The following is a 13,606-nucleotide window of genomic DNA, read 5'->3' on the forward strand; positions in this document are numbered from 1 at the left end:
CAAAGTAGAGCAGAGAAGCCTGGGAAAGGGCTGTGGCAACAGGAGATGAGATACCAGGATACACATCTTGCCAGAGGTAGTGAGGAAAACCAGATTCTGTTCAAGAAGGAAGAGTGTAGGTTGGAAGCGGGCTAGAGGATTGATGCTCTGATCCTAGTTTGGCACTCTAGAAAAAAATCCTTTGTGCTAGAAGTCAAAGTTGTGAGCCACATCTTCCTCAAAATAACAGTGAAGATCTCTGTCCCTGTCCTCATTTTTCTTTCAAACCTTCAAATATTTTTCCTGTCCTGGGCCACAGACATGGAGAGGAAAGGAAGGTACTGAGGCAGCTCTCTGGGCCAAAGGCATCAGAGGAGGAAGGGAACAGCACCCTGGGCCTGCTAACATCATGGCAGCTACGGCCCAATGTGGCAGCCTTTGGGCTGCTGCTTATCTCTGCTTATGTTAGAGTTGTGCCTGAAGGCCTCATCCCTAGAGGGGAGAACACCAGTAGCGTGGAAGAGGGCAAACATGCCAAAATAAGAGAGGGAAGTCTCGTCTGCAACATGCGGTAGTAATCCCTTCTGGGCCATAAATCTACCATCTCTAATTTTAACAAACTGCCTGAATCTGACAGTCATGGAATATAGTATCATCAAGGCTATCTGTTGAACCACAAAAAAAGTGTTTTATTTCTCCTGTTCATTGAACAGCCCTAAGAATAAAAGAAACACCTAACAGGCATCCAGACTCTCCATCCTGTCTCAGATCACCTGAGCCTGGCAACTTTCTGCAGCCTACTCTCTGCTTAGTCCAGCAGGATGCACAGCTGTTGCTTAGGGATACTACAGGTTATAAATCTGCAGAAGTTCACTCCCTGCTGTCTAGAGGTACACATTATTTCTCTGTGAAACCCATTCCCTACAAGCTTCATCAAATGCATCTTAGTTCTAGTACCGTGCGATTCAGTTGATTACAGCTCTGTGTTCATTTTAACCCCTGCTTCCTCGCTGGCCTAGGAGAAATGCTGGTACAACGCCTACGGAGGGCTCGTACCAGCTGGAGGATGTGCTCCCTGAACGGCAGCTGTAGTCAGTGCTGCAGGGCCAGATAATTGTTGTGAACAGGGATGCCTGTGGGCAGAGCGAGCCAAGTGCCTGTAGGGTGACCCGCCACGAAAAAGACTGCTGGGGAAAGATGCTTTGGAGGACCCGTGCTTGGTGTAAGGTCCTCTGTGTGGATTTGCCCCGTCTAAGACATTCGGCTGAGGCATTTATGGTGAAGACTAATATCACTAGGCTCCTCATCTTGTCTGTAGAAAGGCTCAGCCTACCCTTGAGAGCTATCTTGTCCATGTGAGATCACCTCAGGGTGCCTCACAATACTGCTTGCTCCCCTGAGCTGCCGTAGCACGGCTGCTTTATGCCTATATCCTCTATGGGCAGTGGTGTGGGTGGCAAAGGAGGGATCTCACCCTAGCAAACTGACTTTTCTGCTAGGTTTTCCTCCCACCTTCCGTGCTTCATAAAGAAGTAGCCAGAGTGGGCTTAGATAGCTACACTGTTAAATCCTATTGATATATTCCTGCTTATGCTAGTGTGAGTCAAGCAAGGCAGAAAGTTCATCTCGTGGAAGCTAATCTTGAGTACCTATTTCTGTTACTTTATGAATTTTAAAGGTTTGAGGTTTTTTCAGGGGCAGTGCTTATTCTTGTGAAAAATCATTATCTGCCATACATATCTGCACAGTGACAGCACTGTGCAGCTGGAAGGAAGCAAACACAACAGCAAGGCAAGCCCTTTCACAGGCTGCACGTGAAAGAGCAAAGAGCATGGGATAAATATGGATTTAGTGCCATTCCTCCAGTGATGCTGACAGGGACATCCTGGCATCCTGTGATATAGCTGCTCCTGCACAGCTTTTCACCCTTCTCCCTCCATTTGGGCACAGCAGCTTCAGCTCACAAGGCACATGCAAAGTCGTCGTTACTGCTGACCAGCAATCCAAACACATGGACAGCACACAACGTACCTCAGTCTCTGCCCATGTCCCCAGGAGCCAGAGTGAGATTTATGTAACTCTGTCTACTCTCACGCTGTGGCTCAGTCTGAGTCACGGGGCCGAGTCAACGCTGCAAACTTGGCTGCAGATCTGCAGCAAGCACTAACCTTTTGCCAGGGGCTGGCCCCAACAGAAGCCCAGCAAAAGACCAAGCTGCCAGCACCTCATCCCCTGTGACAAATACGCTATGAGGGGAGGAAGCAGACTCAGTGACAAGCTTAGCCCATCTGCTCCTAGCACTCTGGTGCTGCAAAGTTAGGAAAACATCCTCCCAGCCCCTGCCAACAGCACATAGCAAAGGGGGGATAGCAAGGGATTGAATGCAGGCACTTAGCCTCCAGCCCCACTGACCAGAGAGGGGAGGCTTCCTGACCCACCAGAAGAGAAAAGGAATCAGGCAAACAGTGGCATCCGGAGCGAACACAAGCACTCTGGCATCAAAAAGCTTCCCTGGTTCCACCCCAGGTTCCTCTGCCAGTACAAACACCAGTGTAAGAGTGAAGCACAGACTTGAGAACTCAGCATGGCAGGGTTCCTGGCATGAGAGTGGCTGGCGAGCACTGGGCCAGAGCAGCTGGCTGAAAGGAGTGGGTGCTGCAAGCCAGTGGGCTAGCCCCAGCACATGCCTGTCATGTAAAGAAGTGGGGATACAGGGGAGCTCCTCTCTGTGCTCTACCTCCATGTTGTTAATGGGTCAGGAAACCTCTCCCAAGGACCACTCAGCACTTCTCCCAAGCAGCAAGGCCCTGCTGGCTCCTGACACAGGTAACTAGTGACCCATTAACCATGCACATGCTGGAGATGGTGAGAGAAGCAAAGGTCCAAATGCCCTGTTTCTCTCAGAAGCAGGAAAGAGAACATAAAAATGATGCAGACAAACTTCTCAGCCCATGCTAAGCTGGACCAAAAAGCCAGGGCAGTGAGGAGGCAGTGAGGAGGCAAGACAGTGGCCCCTGAGGCAGCTCCTTGCTGTCATCCCTAGGGTTAGACACAGGCCCTGATAATGCATACCATGAAATGCTGTCCAGTATTGGTCCTGCGGTCTTGTGGCCTTGCGAGTTTGGAAACTCAACTCCTATCCCCTCTCTCAGCCATCACAGAGCAGCAAAGCTCAGCACTCCTCTCAGCAGATCAACGTTTCTGCCTGTAACCCCCTCACCCTGCAAGTGATGCAAGTGTTTGAGCTGTTATGAATGGACATTGAAAATATGCCAAGAAAATCTCCTGGTCCAGATTTTGCCTTCCCTTTTGTTGAATAACTCCAAAAAGCCTTCTGAGAAACCTGCAGCTGTTGGAATGCACATCTTTGCACAGCAAGATGAAATATCAGTGTGTGTTTTGGGGTTTTTTTAGCAATTGCTTGCTTTCAGTAAATGGAAGAGTAATCTAGAAAATGCTTGACGACTAGGCACATCCTTCCTTAGCATATTGGTTTACATCGCACAGAAAGCTAGCTTCATAATTCAGTTAATATCAAATGTGTGACATCTTGCAGCCTCTGTACAGCTACCAGCAAATGGGCAAAAGCAAGTCTAATTTATCCATTGATTGTAGGTAGCATGAAGGGGAAAGTTGCCTTCACTGTAAGACAGAGGAGGCTGCAAGTCAGACATCTAGAAAATATATTGACATTTCTTCATATATTGAAAAGGTCCAGGTTGTAAGACCTTTTATGTTTGGGCTTGTAAAAAAAAAAAAAAGTACAAAGAAACATATAACTTGGAAAAGGACATTTCAAAGTTGAACAAAACTTGAGAGATACTAGGAATAGTCAAAAAAATCTTGCACCTTAAATCAGATTCTGATTAGAACAGGGTGAAAGTTGACATGAAGCTTAAACGTATGGGCTCTCAGATGCCCGTGGCTCACCACCACTCCTACAGTAATCAATGTCTTCTTGATAAGGACAGCCCACAGGGTATTACCTCATTTATTCCAAACTGGCCACTGGATCAGAAGTAAGTCCTGGAATACTTTAATTTGCATTGCTTGTCCTCTGTGCTCAGTTCTGTCAGCAGGCCTTGCTCTCTGCCTTGTCTGCACTTGGCTTTTATTTTCTTTCTCCTCCCAGACTAGCGGGAGCCTGGGCAGAAACAAGCCTCTGGGGCCACGGAGTTTATAATATAGAGCTGTTTCTGCTCTTGGTAAAAATCAGCACACAGAAAGCAGCTGTAGGATGGTCTGTTTTTAGGCTATATCAAGGTACAATCTCTGCAGGATGGGGAAGAGTTTGTTCCGGGAAAACACCTGAATTTGCATCTGAAGCCCTCTGGGCAGGCTCTAATGAGGACAGGGTTCAAGCACTTCAGGAGAACTTCTGAATGGTGTTACCCTTCACTAACTATAGGTCAGCAGCATCATTTCAGCTTGCTGCCCAGCTAAGCAATTGAGTCCTCCCAGATTGGGAAGCTGAAACCAAGGGTCTAAACCAGGTGGATGTGCTGGGGGAGGCAGTGGAAAAAAAGGACAGAAGACAACCCTCTTAATCCTAGTCCTCCTGCAGTGAAGCTGCTCTTATGAGACACATTTTTGCATTAACTGCCTCTGTATGCCTCACTTGCTTTTTCCTCCAGTAATCCACCAGTCCTGACTGTTGTTCTACTTGGGGATGCCCTCCTTTGCCCTCACCAGAGAACTAATTCAGTGCATATTTCTGAAAAGAGACACCTCCACCTAGGACTCCCTGTTCAACCCCATCCCCATCCCTCATGCTCAGCAGCACCTCCAATGCTGTGGCTACCTCCTCAAAGCCATCACAGCCTCTTGCTCTTGTCCACTGCCCCAGATCCACTCAGGTGATTTAAATCTCATAAGCAAGACTCCATGTGACTCTTAACAGATTGTGGTAACTAAAAAAAAAATTACAAAAAAACCCAAACAGAAAAAGCCCAAACCAACAAAACAAAATCCTTTCTCAGGCCTTTTTGTTTTGTTTGGGGTTTTTTTAGGTTGTTTTTTTTTTTTTACAGGGCAGCCTCAGGCTGAAGCTTTGTCAATGTGGCTATTTCCCTTCATTAGCTGACAAAATGGCCCAAACTTCACTGTACCTGAAAAGGCCTGCCCTAGTAAGTTATTTTCCATCACTTGTCAGCAGGCAGTGACAGATCTTCCCCACAGGGCTCCTCTCCATCCCTCACAGCTGCCAGCTGCTCTTTTTCCTGGATGAGCAGGGAAAACAGGGCTAGAACTGCCTTTGCTGTGGCTCAGAGCTCAAAGGTGGCATCACTGGAAAAGCTGGAAAGCTGCCAATTGAAGTGTTTCTGGACACAGGGATTTTACTGTAATGCTGTAATCAAGGTTAGTGTACCCTAATCTACCAGGAGGGAAAAAAAAGCCCTTTCCCTTCCACCCTTGCACTCCCCAGGTAAATCAGTATTTGTTGTTTGTTGTAGCTCCTGCCAAAGGCCCAGGCCCCAACTTTCTTTACAGTGAGTTTGGAAGGTATTCCTGGCACTGTACACGTGGAGATGGTCATCTGTGCTGAGTGAAAAGACATTTGCTGTCTCTGATTGATTACTCCCCCAGAGACAGCAGTAATAGCACTCTTCCCTAATCGTTAAAGCAGCCATTGCAATACCAGCTGGCTTTCCCAGGCGCAAGTCAGCCACGCAGCTCTGCTCCCTACACCCTCTGCAAATGACTGAGCAAAGAAAACAATTTCATATGGCTGGTCCCCAGAGACTGACAAATCTGCACCTTCGTGCCATCACACAGCAGGAGGGAGCTGGAAGTTATAAACATGTAGGTGGTTTCTACCCATGAGCAAGAGAGAATAGGAAAGCCAGTCTGCCCCTAGAGTGATTAATCCTGCAATTTAACCAGCATTTGCTTCATCCTAAACAGGAATGAGTTTTCTGTAATTAACATTGATTTCCATTAAAGCTGCTGGCCCAGATTAAAACCAAGAGCTTATTCTCCAGCTCCCTTGTCTCTGTGGAAGGAACAAGGTGGCACTTCTGTGCCACTATGAAGGACAGAAGAGGCTTCCCACTCTGCAAAGGGCTGACACATGCCTCCTTGAGGAGGGGCTGCACAAATAGTTTGTGCTGAATTTTAGGTGCTCAGCCAACTCAAGACCTTCTGAAAGCTTGACAGCAACTACTAAAATCTCCCCAGGCAGCTCAGCTTTGACAATCACAAAACTGCCAGGTCTTGCACTCTGGATTCAGTTTAGTGTTTTTATAGTGCCCTCTCATGACAGCAATGCAGGTGCAACAAAGTACAGCTGCATCAGGTGAAGTGCTTTCACCTAGGCTTCTTTGGTCCCAAATCCTGTAACTGCTCTGGGCTGAGCAAACTGGTCACACGGGGTCATATCATATCAGGAGTGTCCATAAAACAGAAATGAATCGGAAGTGAGCAGAGAGAGATTCAGAAAAATTGAAAAGATGGAAGGGTGTGCATGGGGAAAATGCAATAGGTAAAGACCGACACACATTCAGTTAATAGTCACACTCCTAGTAAAGTAAATGGGAATGAATCTGGGCCATTGCATATCTTGACATATGATCTTGCAAAAGAAAAGGAGAACAAAGTTTGAATTGCAAAAAAGCCCCAAACAATAAAAACCACTAAACCAGCATTTGGTCACACTTTGGACACTTGATGGAAATACTTCCTTTTGAATTATCAAAACAAAAGAACAGAACAGCAAGAAATAATCACAATATGAAATGAGACTGAAGATTAAACTAGCGTGATTGAGAGGCAACGCTACCAGCTGGCCAAGTCAAATGGCTACAGAACATGTACCCTAGCTAACAGTAACAGAGCTTAGCCAAATGTTGCAGGTGGAAGACTTGTAAGTGCAGAACGTCTTGCTTTATTAGAAATTGGGTCTTTACAAAGTATTAGAAGGAAAGTTTGTGCTTTCTTTTTCTCACTTTTTTCTTTTCCTTTTCTCTTGCAATTATAACAGAAAAGTTACTTGATTTCCATATGCATTGCCAGAAATGAAATCAGTAACACACACAGGAGAATAATAATGAAAAAAGACTAGAAGGCACTATGCGCACAGTGTCTTATTGCTGAGGAACAAGTACTGCTTATAATGATGCATCCTGACTGTCTCCCCTTTGTAAGGCCATATGCTCAGTGGCCTCCAACCTGGAAACATTTTCCTTGAAGCAGATTTAAGATTTCCATGTCAAATGCCTACCTCTGCGTCAAGTTATGGTTCAGACAAAGAAATAAGAAGGTGTCTGAATAAAGGGGTTGAATTATGCTGTGGGCATAAACTTCCCTAAATAAGATGCATAGGAAATAACCAACCACACAAAGAGGAGCCTGAGGAAGAAAAGGCCAGCCACATGAGACTTCACTCAGCTCCAGCATTTCTTCTGGGGTGAAAGAACACACAGCATCACTTTGAATATAGCGACAACATTAATCGCAGTTGCTGTTATACTGCTGTGTCTCTCTGATCTGCCTCTCTGTCTTAGCCACCTTAAAAGTCTCACCTTTCAGATTATCAGCTCTCTGCAGCATGTTTGTGCAGTGCCTCAGACAGCAGGGCTTGACCTGCTAGACTTCAGAGTGCTATCACAAAATAAATGTTTAAAAATAATAGTAGCTATTATGCTGCAGGCTTTTTTCAGCTAACCCCCAAGCAGACAGAGACTTAGGTATGATCCTACAGTTGTACTGTGCATGTGTGAAGCAGCTGCTTGGCTGCACATCTTTATTTACAGGTAATCATTCACCTCCTGATCTTCTTAACATTTGAGTTGGAGTTTTAGATGTCTCTTCTTCAAAACGACTGGGGAGGCAGAAGCCCCTGCTGCACAGTGGCAGACTCCACCTTTGCTTTGCCATATGTATCAGCATCATGGTTCATAAGATGAGTATCTTTAGGGCAGCAAATTAACCTGAGATCTTTCTCGCCTTCCATTTAGCTGAAGTATATCTAACAAACTAGTACCTGAGTGGAGAAGCATTGAATTCACCATAGAAGGAAATCAGCAGGAATAAATACGAGAAAGCCTTTGTATTTTTCACAAAATAATGGAAATCCTAACACACACACACACACACACAAATAATCAATCTTTCCTTCAGGAGCCTGTTGCTGCAGTGGCTTTTCTGTCACTTCCTCCTAACAAACATCATAGGTTATGTTCCAGTGTAATACAGAGAATAATAAAGGTCTTTTAAAGCTTTGTGTAATTAGGGGAGATGAAAGAAAGGGAAGCTGTATCTTGATATGTCTCAGGCAATTGTCTGTCACTGATTAACTTAGTCTCTGCACTCTTGTGACTTTTAATTCCCTTATCCTCACAACTTCTCTGCAAAGGCAGACAGCATTGCTATCCCAAATCCCAGGGCCCCCAAGGAGCCACAGCACAGAGAGACAAGGGGCTCTGCACTGCCGCAGCTGAGCTGTGTGCCCCTTCCCTCAGCACCGAGATCCTGCCCCTCTCATGGGGTCAGTGCCGGTGACTGCATTTGGCCTGGCAGCCTTAGCACACCCTCACAGCACTGGTGTCCCGCTGCATGGGGCCAAAAGCTGGTGGGAGAGGTATCGGTGGTCCCTGCCACCAAGGCTGGCATTTGCAGCAGTGGGGCTGCAGAGGCAGGCTTGCAACACACTGCTTTAAGCAGCTCAAGTTCCCACGGCCAGAGCTGGTCTCTCCCACCCCAGCCCCATCAGCACCTCACTGACCTGAGCAGGCTCTGCCCATCTGGAGTCAGCAGGACACAACAGCCCCAGTACTTCTGTGGCTATGGGCCTACGCAGCAGCCTGGCTCAGTGACACAAGGAATCGGCGACTTGAACACTAGCCTCTCAAAGGAGAGACAAACGCGCTTGGGAATGCCTGGCTAGCTCTCTCTTTGCATTTTGCTATCTGATCCTCACCAGGTTAAAGTTACAGCAAAGTAGTACTTGGAACTAAAACAAAACAATAAATCTGCTCATCACTGTAAAGAAAGAACACAGCAAAATCCATTCTGCACTCCCCTATAACAGCTCTAACAGCTCAGCGTTCAGCCCTGCTCCTCTTCAAGTCAGTGAAAGCCAATGAATTTACATTGGCAGGCTTAATCAAGACAGGCCCAAGATCAGGGTCAGAAGTGAATCCAAATACAGAATTTCAGGCCTGCTTCAGTTTGTTTGAACTGGCTGATCTATTTCAGTGTTTTTGAAAGAGTTGGTCCTCTTGGTGCCAGTAGGAAAGGAAATAGCTTCAAAACATTTCCGCTCTTTATGTAAATAAGGTGCAGCTGCAGCAGCTGCTGGAAGCAGCATGATTGCAACTCTATTTTATTTCAGTCCATGTAATACATATCCCTGTTGGTTATTTAGGGTATATATAGTGCTATACGCACTTGGCAGACTAAGAGAAGAATCTATGATTATTAGTCCCTAGATATATGCTTAGTTTAGTGTTGAGTCATTTGCTCAAATGCATTACCGGAGTATTTGCTTGGATGAAGGTGTGAATTTAGTATGGCTTCATTCATTCTCCATTCACTTACCAGTATTCTAGAAAAGGAAATTCTTGATATATGTTTGCCCAGACACAGTACCCCTTAAATTAACTCATCCAAACAAATCCAGACCTAGGACAAATAACTAAATTCCATGATCCATGAGGGTAACCAAAATGGAACAGAGTTACCCTCAGATCACCATGTTCCATCAGCTTCGCCCCCTCCAAAGTTCAATCTGAGAGCTGACAAACCACCTGGAGATCAAGAATCACACTAGAAGAATAGCCACACACACACACAAATAATTCTTTACTCCCTCCATGATTTTCCTCAAGAGGACCACTTATTCAATTTGTGGAAAAGAAAGCAGGAATTGCCAGTTAAACTAGTAATTTTAAACCAAGCAGTCAGCTTATTAATGACATAATTCATATCAGAATCAGCATAGCAGACAAGAAGAAATTGGTAGGCTTATGTAGAAGGCAAGATTTGCCTTAATAAGAAGTCAACTGTATAACCACACTAAACTACATACTGAAATCTTTCCTGATTTGTACAGCTTTCACTTATACTTTCCAGAAGTTAATAACTTTTTCTGGAAACGTATGTTACAATTGCATTCCAGCACAGTTCATATTTTTTTAGTTACATATCCAATTAAAAAAAAAACAAAACAAAAAGTAAATGAATGCCTCATTTCACTTGCCCACAGAGCACCTATGAAGGCAGGTGAACGTTTCCATACTTACATGCAGTGAGAGCTCCTTTTTCTTTTCCAAGCTTGCCATTATAATGATTCAAGAGGCTCAGACTCACTTCGTCAAAGTCACCCCATAGATCTCAGAAGACAAGAGCTGCAGTGACTGCTGCTTCAAGCTGGTGGTCTATCAGCAGAATAACTGAAGTCCCATTTCCAGTCACGCATGCTAGTTAGTTAATTAAGCTCTGCTCTTTCCCCAGGATTACGCAGTTCATTCAGAAAAGGCCATTTTGCTAGTGGTAAGCACACACAAGTAATCTCAGTTCCACAGCACTGTTTCTTCCCTACCCCCAGGAAAAGGTCAGGGTAGGAAATACAACAAGAAAACTATTCCCAGCACGTTGCAGCTGCTGGGTCACTAAGCTCCATAGCCCACGCTAACATCTCCTGTGATAAATAATTGTTTGGGCATGTCACTACAACAATGATCTACACTTAAGGCATAGCTTACTACAGAAATTATTTACTCTTTGCCAATCGCCTTGTTATTATTGAAACTAAATTGTTCCTACCCTACAAACACAGTGGTAGTTGAAGACTTTCTTTTAACATTTCTGTAGGCAATCTCAGCATAACAGAAGGACATTCATTTGAGCATTGCAGGTTTCCATCAAAGACTTTAGTCTCCTGAAAATGGATTTTCAGAACATATTTCCAGCACAGCTCTCTAACCAGGGGGTTGCTAGGGGAAGTAAAAAGAACTTTGCAGGTAAGGCAAACAGGACCTGACAATCACTTCTGTTAGAGCGAAGTATTTTCAAATTTGAGTCAAATGCAAGTATTTTTCATTAGATAAAGGAATTACAAAAAAAAAAAAAAGGAGTCCCAAGAGCCTATCTTACAATTGGCCACAGGTCAGAGCTGGACCTGCTCCACTCCTTTCCCATGTCTGCTCTACCACTTGCCTGCTGCCACTGCAAACCAGATCCCAAAGCTCAGCCAGTGAAAATCTGTTCCTCCTCTTCTGTGGAGCTCAAATCTCTACCAGCTTTGCTACCTGAATTTAATTTCCCTGGGGCTAGATAAATACCAGAGCTGGTATTAGGAAAGTCACAAGACTACATAGGGGCTGGGGGAAGAACACCCCCTTCCCTAGCTGGCAGCTGTTAAATCACTGTCTGATGAGAAACTGCACCCTGAAGTGCCATTCACATTTCCACCCTTTCCTCCCAGCTAGGGCCCTACTCAAACAGCTTAGCCAGGAATTGGGCTCAGCTGACTCTAAGCACCTTTGCAGTAGAAAAAGCCAGCTGCTTGTACAGGTCTTTAATGATGTTCTTTCAAGTCCATCTGCCTAAGTGCCTTATTTAGATAGCCCTAATCATGAAATTATGCCCATGTACCTGATAATAACCTTTTTTTGTTGTTAGTTTAAGATGAAGAGGCTACTTGTGCATCGATATTCCTTAATATGATGATGGCCAGATTCTAGTGTCTGAAAGAAATAATGCAGCAGTTCCCCAGCAAGCTCTCTAGCAGGAGCAGTCAACCTACCCCAGCTACCTGCCAGACTTCTCACCCAGCCACCAGATATATGTCACTTATTTGAGGGTCATCTTCACATGCAGGGAATATCCATAGCCTATCAGCAGATTACACTGGATGATGACACTGTAATGAGCATGTAGCTGGAGTCTGCAACAAGGTGTGAACAGGAGCCCAGAGCTGCCTGGCTCCCTCTCTTCTCAGGGAAGAAGAATTTCCCAGCAATGTCTGGGCATGCACAGTCTCTGTGGTGGTCATGGGATGCGGCTGGGGTGCATAAGAGGCACACTTCAACTGCCTGAGTGTAGCCTGAGTCTTGCTGCAGAGCTGCTCTGGTAGGGACTTTTCTATCTGTTTTACCTGCTTGGGAATTTTGAGTAACAAAGTATACCTAACCTCTTCCAGGTGCACAAAGGACATCAAGACTCCAGGGGTCACAGCCTCTCCTCTGCTGCTTTCTAAATGTATGATCTCTTCCTTTGCAGTCTGATGGAGCTCTGTAAAACAGAGAAACAGATGCTATGCTTCTGTACCACAGGAATGCTAGCTATTGAGATTAACTAATATTTATGAGGTGCTTTGAAACTAGGTGTGATGTATGTGTAAGTCTGATTATTTTAATAGACTTTCACATAGTACTAACATTGCCATTTACTAACGTTATTTTTCCTAGGCTATTTTCAGCAGCATTTTCAATATGTAACTTGGATTTATTCTCCCTTTGCCTATTTAAATTGTACCCACTGAAAAGGCAGAGGGCTCAATATGAAATCTGAATATTACCAGTGTATTTTATCCGAGGTGGCAGATTTGACACCTGTGAATTAGTACAGTGCTTTGTAATACAGTCTACTAGCAAGGGCTGTGATCTTGTCAGATCTCATAAACTAAACAAAGTCGATACTTGCATGGAAATCTTAGAAGAACACCCACATGCTATGTGAGGTAATATTTCACCTTCTGAATCATCTCTCATACCCCTGAGTCATTTCTAATGCAGGAGTTCAGCTAGGTGTTTGGGGTTCTTTGCTGATAGCTATTATAGTTACTACGGTTATTATGATTCAAAATATGTGCAGAGGGACTACTTACCATCTGTGGTCATTAAAGAGCTCAGAATTATTACCCCACAAGAACAAAACTATGCATATAGGTATTTTGCACAGGTAGAAGGCTGTACTTTATCTTGGGAAATCCTGCCAGCAATTTCATTTGGATTCAGTATTTTTATCCTTTTTTTTCCTGCCTGGAACAATAACAAACTGCTACAGGTTTTGTTTCTCCCAGACACCTGTGAATAATGGCTGTTACAAGAGAATAAAATGCTGAACATCCAGCAGACTCCTACAGTTCCTAGAGAACGTGGAGGGGAGCTGCAGGACATACCTCTGAATTTGGCCCAAAAGATTCTGTGTTTTGGACACAGCTGAGTGCTACTCACATAACACTAAGCATCTTCTCCTCCTCCTGAGTGCATTAAGATCAGAAGAATATGCTCTCAGAAATACACACTTGCATACCTAAATGGGTGCTGATGCCTGCAGTGCTTGGGCACTCTGCACATGCTCCTGTTATTTCCTGGGTTTGAAGGCCTGGTTGATTCTGAGAGTGGGCTGAGTCCTTGGGAGCCCTTGCTGTTATCACAGAGGTGGGCCTGAGCTGACAAATTTCAGCATGTGCAATTTCATGTCTGGATCTCAACACCCCCATGAAACACCCATTTGTACCTGGAATATGGATTTAAGGATCATCTTTCTTTTTCCACACTACTGGTTTAAAGAGTCTTAGTTGCCTTTCTTGTCTTGCAAAGAGTAATGCATAATTTGGCCACAAATACTACTTGTTATTGCTTTAGAAAGACAAATGGTAGCCTTCTCTTCTTAAGCGTCT

The 13,606-nt window shown here is 44.7% G+C and overlaps 1 protein-coding gene across 1 annotated transcript in view; it reads right to left on the bottom strand.

Moving 5' to 3' along the window:
* The window catches only part of PARP1 (poly(ADP-ribose) polymerase 1), a 65,274-nt gene extending 53,066 nt beyond the window's left edge, over positions 1-12,208 (bottom strand). Inside the window, exon 1 of the mRNA XM_055725807.1 lies at positions 12,113-12,208. The gene's annotated coding sequence lies outside the window, so the exon portion shown is untranslated. The remainder of the gene's footprint in view (positions 1-12,112) is intronic.
* Positions 12,209-13,606: the final 1,398 nt, after the last annotated feature.

Source organism: Falco cherrug, chromosome 13, assembly GCF_023634085.1.
Source record: "Falco cherrug isolate bFalChe1 chromosome 13, bFalChe1.pri, whole genome shotgun sequence".
In the NCBI taxonomy this organism is placed as follows: domain Eukaryota; kingdom Metazoa; phylum Chordata; class Aves; order Falconiformes; family Falconidae; genus Falco; species Falco cherrug.